The sequence below is a fragment of the Triplophysa rosa genome, linkage group LG8, assembly GCF_024868665.1.
Source record: "Triplophysa rosa linkage group LG8, Trosa_1v2, whole genome shotgun sequence".
In the NCBI taxonomy this organism is placed as follows: Eukaryota; Metazoa; Chordata; class Actinopteri; order Cypriniformes; family Nemacheilidae; genus Triplophysa; species Triplophysa rosa.
This window is the reverse complement of record NC_079897.1, coordinates 14,497,836-14,505,963: the sequence shown is the minus strand read 5'-3', so window position 1 is coordinate 14,505,963 and position 8,128 is coordinate 14,497,836.

The following is an 8,128-nucleotide window of genomic DNA, read 5'->3' as shown; positions in this document are numbered from 1 at the left end:
AATCGGGTATTCGGATAATAAGTACTTTTTCTTTATTAAAAAGCAATACTAAATATACAAGAGAAAATAAGACAGGTCTCTTAAAATGAGTAAAACAACTAATTTGTTTCCTTTTTAGAACAATTAGTTTTTATTGCTGAAATAGCATACATTAATATCTGTGAAAACTAAACCCATTTAGTACATTCCATTGCCATATTAAATTCAAAATGCAATATAATACAAATATATAAATAAGAAACATGAATAAAAATGGAAATAACAATTTCAAACAATAGCCTATGACTTTTATTTTGGCAGGTTGTCAGAAGACCCTTATTTTTTAGTGTGTCTGTTTGGTTCTTCACTCAAACAATAACATGTTTGTGAAATAAACTCTCAGCACAACTCTGGAGGTGAAGTTCATGTCCTCATTCAGCGCAGACGCAGACAAATTCATGAGCATCACGCGTGTAGCACGTTAAACTGTGCAGTTCATTCACTCAGACACGCAGACCAGACAGATGAAATGTGTAAATAACAGGATTCGGTGTCCACTAGTCCGCATCTAGTTTGATGGACTCAATGCAGCCGGAAAACAAGGTTCACTCGTAAAATAAACTAAAACTAAGTAAAATATCAGTTCACCATTTCAATAAGCTATTAGGGCTGTGACGGTGGCAGTTTTTTACCACCGCGGTGGTAATAGATGGTGTGGAGGTTGAGAAATATATATTATTTATATAAATAATATTTATATTATTATATTTGCGTGTAGCAACCACATGACGAGTGGAAGAGAAATATAGACCTTATTTAAATACTTGAAATTGTTAAATAATTGAAATATGATATCTGAAATAAATGAGGATGAAACATCCGTCAATGTTTAACGCGCAAATCCATCAGTGAAACGGCACACTACAGCATATAAAACATTTAAATAAACATCAGTAAATAATGAAAACTTAAATGATATAAGAAAGCTAAATACTAGATAAAAAAGCTCTTGTTGCAGTAACTTCAGTCAGTGGCGTATTAACCCTTACAGTCCTTAACAATTCCATTTGAAACAAACTGTTTAAACCTACATTGGCTTTCCTATTGAGATTGCCATAAAAACTTTACTTTTTCTGACTCGTTGATATGAAATTTACTTGTTGACATTGTCCAGATTAAAATGTGTACAGCTTCACTAAATGCGCGTTCAGAAGATGTGCACAGGAGTGCAAATGAAGAGATGTCTCTCCGCAACCGCGGCAAAACCTGCGCGCGCTCCGACACTAAGCAAGCGGGTCATAGCCAGTTTTGATTTTACGTATCTGTTCATTTCTCAACAAGATCCATTGCAGAAGCCGCAGAATAACCTGGGTTTTGCCGTGCAGGCCTGCGCTCGAACGCACCAACGGAAACGTATGCCAATAATTTCTGTTAATTTAAAATCTTTTAAATAAAACCATCCACAACTGAAAGGCTACAACTAGCAATCGTTATCGCAACTCTCATATTTATTACACCTATATTTGTCAGAGTGACGTGCACTACCGCCGGTGGCAGTTCACCACCGTCATGGCACTTTACCATCGCGGTGGTGCGGTTGTTACGGCAACCGTCACAGCCCTATAAGCTATCAGTTATTTATCAGCATGAGAAATACGTGTGAGCGTGTGAACAGACTAAAATGCGTGTGTCTCACGGTGAATGCGTGAGACTTGAGAGCCCTGTAACATGTACAGAGTTTAACGGGCTGTGCGTCAGTAATAACGGTCTGTGGGGAAACGCAGTGCTCCGTGTGTACTGTACTTAAATGGATTAAACGAGGCTTCGAGGCAACAAAAATTGCCTCAATGATTTTTTGTATTCGAATAACTCGAGTTACTCGAGGAATCGTTTCAGCCCTAATGCTCATGAATTTGTTTGCGCCTGTACTTTATGAGGACATGAACACATGAACTTCGTCTCCAGAGTTGATCTGTGAGTTTATTTCACAAACATTTTATTGTTTGAGTGAAGAAACAGACATACTAAAAAATAAGCGTCTTCCAACAACCTGCCAAAATAAAAGTCTGGTTAACTCGGTATTTTATGTGGACAAATATATTACTATTTAATAGTAAAATAAGAAAGAAACTAAAACTAATTTTGATAAACTAAATGCATCATGCATAAGCTGAAGTTAGTTGTTTACCTTTGAAATTATTTCTATTTTATTAATGTTTTTTATTTATATTCAATTCAATTTTATTTATATAGCGCTTTTCACAATGTGCATTGTTTCAAAGCAGCTTTACAGGAGCAAATAAGAAAAACACAGAAAGGTAAAACACAGCACAGTGCATGGTGTTTATAGACCAAGCAAGATCATTATAATAAATAATATCTAATAAATAAATGAATAAATAAATGCAGTCTCCCGGTGAGCAAGCCAACACTGCACTGCTCTACATTTGTATTATATTGCATTTTGAATGTAATATGGCAATGTAATGTATTAAATGGGTTAACTTTTCACAGATATTAATGTATGCAATTTCATCAAAAAAATAATATTTTTGTTCTAAAAAGGAAACAAATTAGATGTTCATTTTAAGAGACCGGTCTTATTTTCTCTTGTATATTTAGTATTGCTCTTTAATAAAGAAAAAGTATTTATTATCCGAATACCTGATTAATCGATGGAAAATCAGTACTCGATTACTAAAATAATCGATAGCTGCAGCCCTAGTATGATTCAATGGAAGTATACTTTGCAAGGCTGTGCTTTCGGCTGTACACGTACGCTCGTGTAAACATAAAAAAAAGAAGTATACCATGGGCTTTAGTCATACTCACGTGGTCTAGCATACAGAAGTGCATGGAAATGGAAATGCATATGATGTCAATGTATATTATTACTTATAGTTTATGAGCATTACATTCTGGAACATACAGTAGTTCAATCAGTAGAGCAGCTAAAATACACTAAAAGACTTTTGCTCAGATTTTGCCCAGATTTTCAGTCTGGACTTGTTGCAGAAAGTCTGTTCCAGTCTGTAGATTTGATCAATTAGTGTGTTTCTATCTGAAACTTTCAAAAAGTCTGCAAGTGTATGATGTGTAGTTTAAAAAAATCTGTTCAGATTTTAAAAGTCTTGTAGTGTATTTCAGCCATTAGCTGCGTAAGCATGTGCACTTGAATGCACTATAAGTCACTTTTGGCCAAGTGCATCAAATGTTAATGTTTCCTATTTTGTAAATGCTTTATTTAAGAAAATGCCCTTTCTTTGACATTAAATACATTTTCAAAACATCCCTTTAGACCATTGATTTTAGTTCTAAGCTGAAGACACGGATTTTAAACTGCTTCAGGCAGACCTCCAAAAAAAAATTCAGCAGTGTGTGTCTCTTTAAGGTGCAACTATTTGTGCATTGTAACCTCTATAGTCCAGCATACAGGAAGTCCTATTCACTGCAGTGTTTCCAATCTTATTCCATTCCCATGCTGTTCCCCTGTGGGTGCTGCTCTGAATGATGTAATGAGCAGAACCACAGGGTGGACCAACCATTGTATGCCCAAATATAATAGCAAATCGGATTAAGATATTTTGTGCAGGATTTATTATCATCATTATGACAAAGGCCCTTATACTGCCAACAAATACATTTATAACATAATTATTTAATTTCACTTAAAGTATGTTTGTGCTAAAGTAAGTAAAAAATCTCCATTTATTCAGTGTATTTAGGGGTTAGAAGAAACCTGAAGCCACCCTAATACCTTGTTTTGTTCTGTAAGTTTGTTGTGTCTTGTATTTTGGGTCCTTCCTGTGTGCATTTTTCAATCATTCTTCCTTTACTGTTTTATTTTTTATAATCTGGAATTCTGTTATGTGTGACTATTGGATCTACAAATTGACTTGCTGTAGTATAGTAATGTGGCAACAGTCTGTACAAAGCCTGTGTGCGTCAGTGGGCCGTTAATGAATTATGTCACGTTGGTCCATTCACAGTTTCTTGGATTTGTGCATGATTCTAGTATCGCTGTGAGCATTATTAGGTAATGTCTCTTTGTTAAAGCGCAATCGCTTGGAGACAGACATTTTACAGGCTCTGTAGGGGCAGAGTTGACTTTGATATAAACAAGCAGTATTTTGTGACTTCAGGCAGTAATCTTGCCTTAGGAGGTGTGTTTGTGAAGGTGTGGGGTTTGTAATGTCATGTTGAGGCAGGTTTGACTGAAAGCACGTGTATAAGACCGAGATATGTCATGTGACCTGCCTTGGGTGGATGATGTCATAGGAATACTCTTCACACATGAGTGAAGTTTTAGTCTTTCCGAGTAAAACCTCTTCCCTAAAGGTTTGTGGTTGAGATGTGGTTTAGTGCTAGTATGCTAATCAATATAACGCTGGGAAAGGGTTAACATTTCCTGTAAACCGGGATTTGGATGCTCAAAGGAGCCATTGATCTGTGTGTTGATCTGAATGGCTGGTTAGGTTTTATAGAGAATTACATGAGTCTTTATGCACTATAGACCACTAACAGAAATGATCTGCTGTATTTATATATTTTGAAGACATTTTGAAGCATAGTGTCCTGACACTTGGGTGACAGGAAGTCTCTGCTGAAATGTGTGGTTGCCATAGCAGCAGCACTTGCTCCTGTGGCCATACTGAAAGGGTTTTTTTGGACTCGAGGCATGACAGAAATCCTCTGAGCTTCCAAAAAAATGGACTAAAACAAATCTCCTGATCTTTTTATTGGATATGAGATACAGTATGTCATATTGTATGACTGTAGGTGAGATGAGGAAAAAGAGCAGCTGGTAAAGATAAAGGCAGACACGCACACTTGTACATCCCTGCCACACTCCATCTGGCAGTCTATTTGACATCTGTATGTACTTCTGCAATACATAGTTTGCTCATCTGCAATACCTGCAACACGGAGACCTTTGCTGTCAGATGTCATATAGACATCTAGAAGACGTCTGTAAGATGTAGAATGGATCACAGAGATATCATGGTGCCATGTAAGTAACTTTTGTAAGAAAGTAAACACAGCCTATGGTATAAAAACACAGTATTTTTATACCATAGTCTGTATCTGCTCGATTCTGATTGGCTGGACGGTGTGCATTAAAACCGTTTAATGCACAGGTAGTTCCAGTCAGTTTGATCAACATTTGAAATTAACGAATAAAAATAACTGTCATCTGATCAAAAAATACAGCTTTAACTTGGCAAATGACCATGGTATAAGCAGGATAATCCCCGCCTAGCATTAAAGGACCCCCCTAAAAGACCCCAAAAGCGAACCGTACTCAGACCTCCTCTGGAGGTGGTCTGAGGACACTTCGTTTGAGGGTCCGTTTGTGGTTCGATTTCTTTGTGACATGTGAAAGCAGTGAAGTCAGTTTGCTTTGCATTTCATTTTGACATATGTACCTGGAGGCTTGCCGTACCTACACCTGTGCACTTTGTAATGCACGTAAAAACAGACTACATTTGTTAACGTACCAAACGTACATATTCAGTCGAGCCAGCATTTAATTGTGATGTTTTTATTCTTCCACATGTTCTTGATTAGAAAATCAAGCATATTTACATGTTCAGGCTAAAGTCGGCTCGTTCATTCGTCCGTAAATAATAAAACCGGAGAAACACTGCGTGTGCCGCAGACACTGCAGGCTCAGATAAACGGTGCGCTGACCAATGAATCTCACAAAGTCCCAAAACATGAAGAGTTATCCCTAACAGATGAATTAGAGCAGTTGGAAAGAGATAAAAAGATGGTGAAGAAAATGGTGGATTCTATTATAAAATGAACTGATATTTAGTTTTACATCATTTTTCATCAATATTTATCACACATCAAATCTATATCTGTTTATTATATTTTCTGTTAGTTTCAATAATGGTGATGTTAAAATAGATATTTTTTGTTGGTCTATCCAAGTGGTGAGTACTTTTTTGGCAAGATCACCCACTAGTTTCATTTTTAACATTTAGTTTGCTACATTTAATAATATGACCTACCACTGAACATCACATTATCAACATAACCTTGATTAATATCAACATTTACTAGCATTCTTTTAATATTATTGTATGGTAAAATTTGCTTATGTAATATGAACTAACAAGTTGTACAGTTTTTCAGTAATTAACAATCAATAAATGCAGTTAATTTAGGATACATTAAATAATAACCAATTATTATAACCTTATTGTAATATAATCCACGGCTGTACAGAAAACTGGAGTCTGAGTTCTTATGAAGTTATGGTGTGAACAAAAAAAGATCACTTTAGTGCTCAAGAGGACCAAAATAAGAACTGGGTTTTCTTTTGAGTCCACTATATTGTGAACACCAAAAGGACTGAGGTCATTTTTGGCTAGTTACCTAATTTCCAATTCTGGTTCACTTTAAGTGAACTGGGTTTGGTTCTTTTAAAACGAACTATATGTGAAAACACCCTAAGACTTGTGTTTTCCTTTGTTCAGTGCCCGGTATTGTTTTGGTTACGTGTTGGTTTTGTTCCTGTTTTGCTCCTGTGTAGATTTATTAAAACAACTCTTTTGGAATTACTCTGGTGTCGTGTGCTTCCTACACGTGACATTGTGGCCATTCCAATCCAGTGTCTGTTGAATTTCAACAAAATCAAACCTTAAGACTCAGGTGTGACAAAGTCATTCAACAGCAATGTGAAAAACTGACAGCATGACAAGACACATGAAAACTGTGATAAAAATCCAGATCATTACATGAAACGATACATTTTTACTTAACTAATAACTATAAACTGATATTTGAAATTTTGGAGAAATGTTGTTACTAGTTCACAGAATAAAACAAAAATTATAATTTTACCTAACCACATATCTATAAATGTATATATTTGCACGCACATACTGTGAAAATATAACAAATATTTACATACATACAATTTTTTTTATGTATAAATATATATTACACGTATTTCTTAAATATATTATTGTCATTTTTGTGCATTTATATATACATATAAATGTACATGTCACACACACATAAACACAAACATTTCTTTTGAAACCGATTAAGCGTGATTAATCGCTTATATAGGCCTTATTTCAAACTTTGCTATTCTCTTTGGTCTCACCTTCCCGCTTGCACACTTGGCTTGTGTTATTCATCACTCGTATTGCTTGAGGTAATATGTGTGAACTGCACTCAACGTGTGTTTGCGGCTCACTGGTCCTTTTTCAAGGTTCACTAACACAGGGTGTCCGCGGATCCTTAAAATGTCTTAAAAAGTCTTAAATTCCATAATGTCAAAATAAGGCCTTAATTAGGGCCCGAGCACGGAGGAGCAAGCCACCGGCTTGCACCGCAGTGCAGAGCCCTATTGTTTCTGTGTTCTTCTCCCTCCTCGCTAATTTGAAGGCCTAAACATGCTCAAAAACTCACAATAACTTGCACACGCATCAGACCTGGCGAAAATTTACGTCTGATAGGGGTTTCAAAATTAGGCGTGCCAAAATGGCTAGCGCCACCTAGAACTGCCCAGACTGCTACGCAAAACATACATGCACCAAATTTGGTGGGCTCATAGAACACCCCGAATCATTAAGAAAAGTCTCTTGGAGCATATCTCTAAACCCAACAGGAAGTCCGTTATTTTTTATTTCCTGTGCAATTTGGTAATTTTTTTTAAATTTGCAGGCGTCGTACTTTAACGAACTCCTCCTAGAGTTTTAATCCGATCAACATCATTTTCATGTCATTCTCATCTTAAGGCCTTTGCGAAGCTAAATTGCGGAGATCTTGACTTTTCATTGGGGAACTTGACCCTGGCAGCCTGCCAAAGTTTGGCGTTTCGCCATGAACAGGAAGTTGTTGTAACTCAGGCATACAATGTCCAACAGGCCCCAGACTTCACCCAGACTTCACACATTTGATAAAAGTCCTGGCCTGAAGACATCTACATGGTAATATTCAGATACTGTTATAGCGCCACCTGCAGGAAACAGGAAGTGGCATGTTTCAAACTGTGATGAACTCATAGAGATTCAAACAGGTCAGCAATATATTTGGCCAGTATGATCTTCAGACCTTTGTGATGATACTTTGCAAGTTTCTGACTTTTCGTTGAGGGGCGTGTCCGTGGCGGCCTGACAAAGTTTGATGT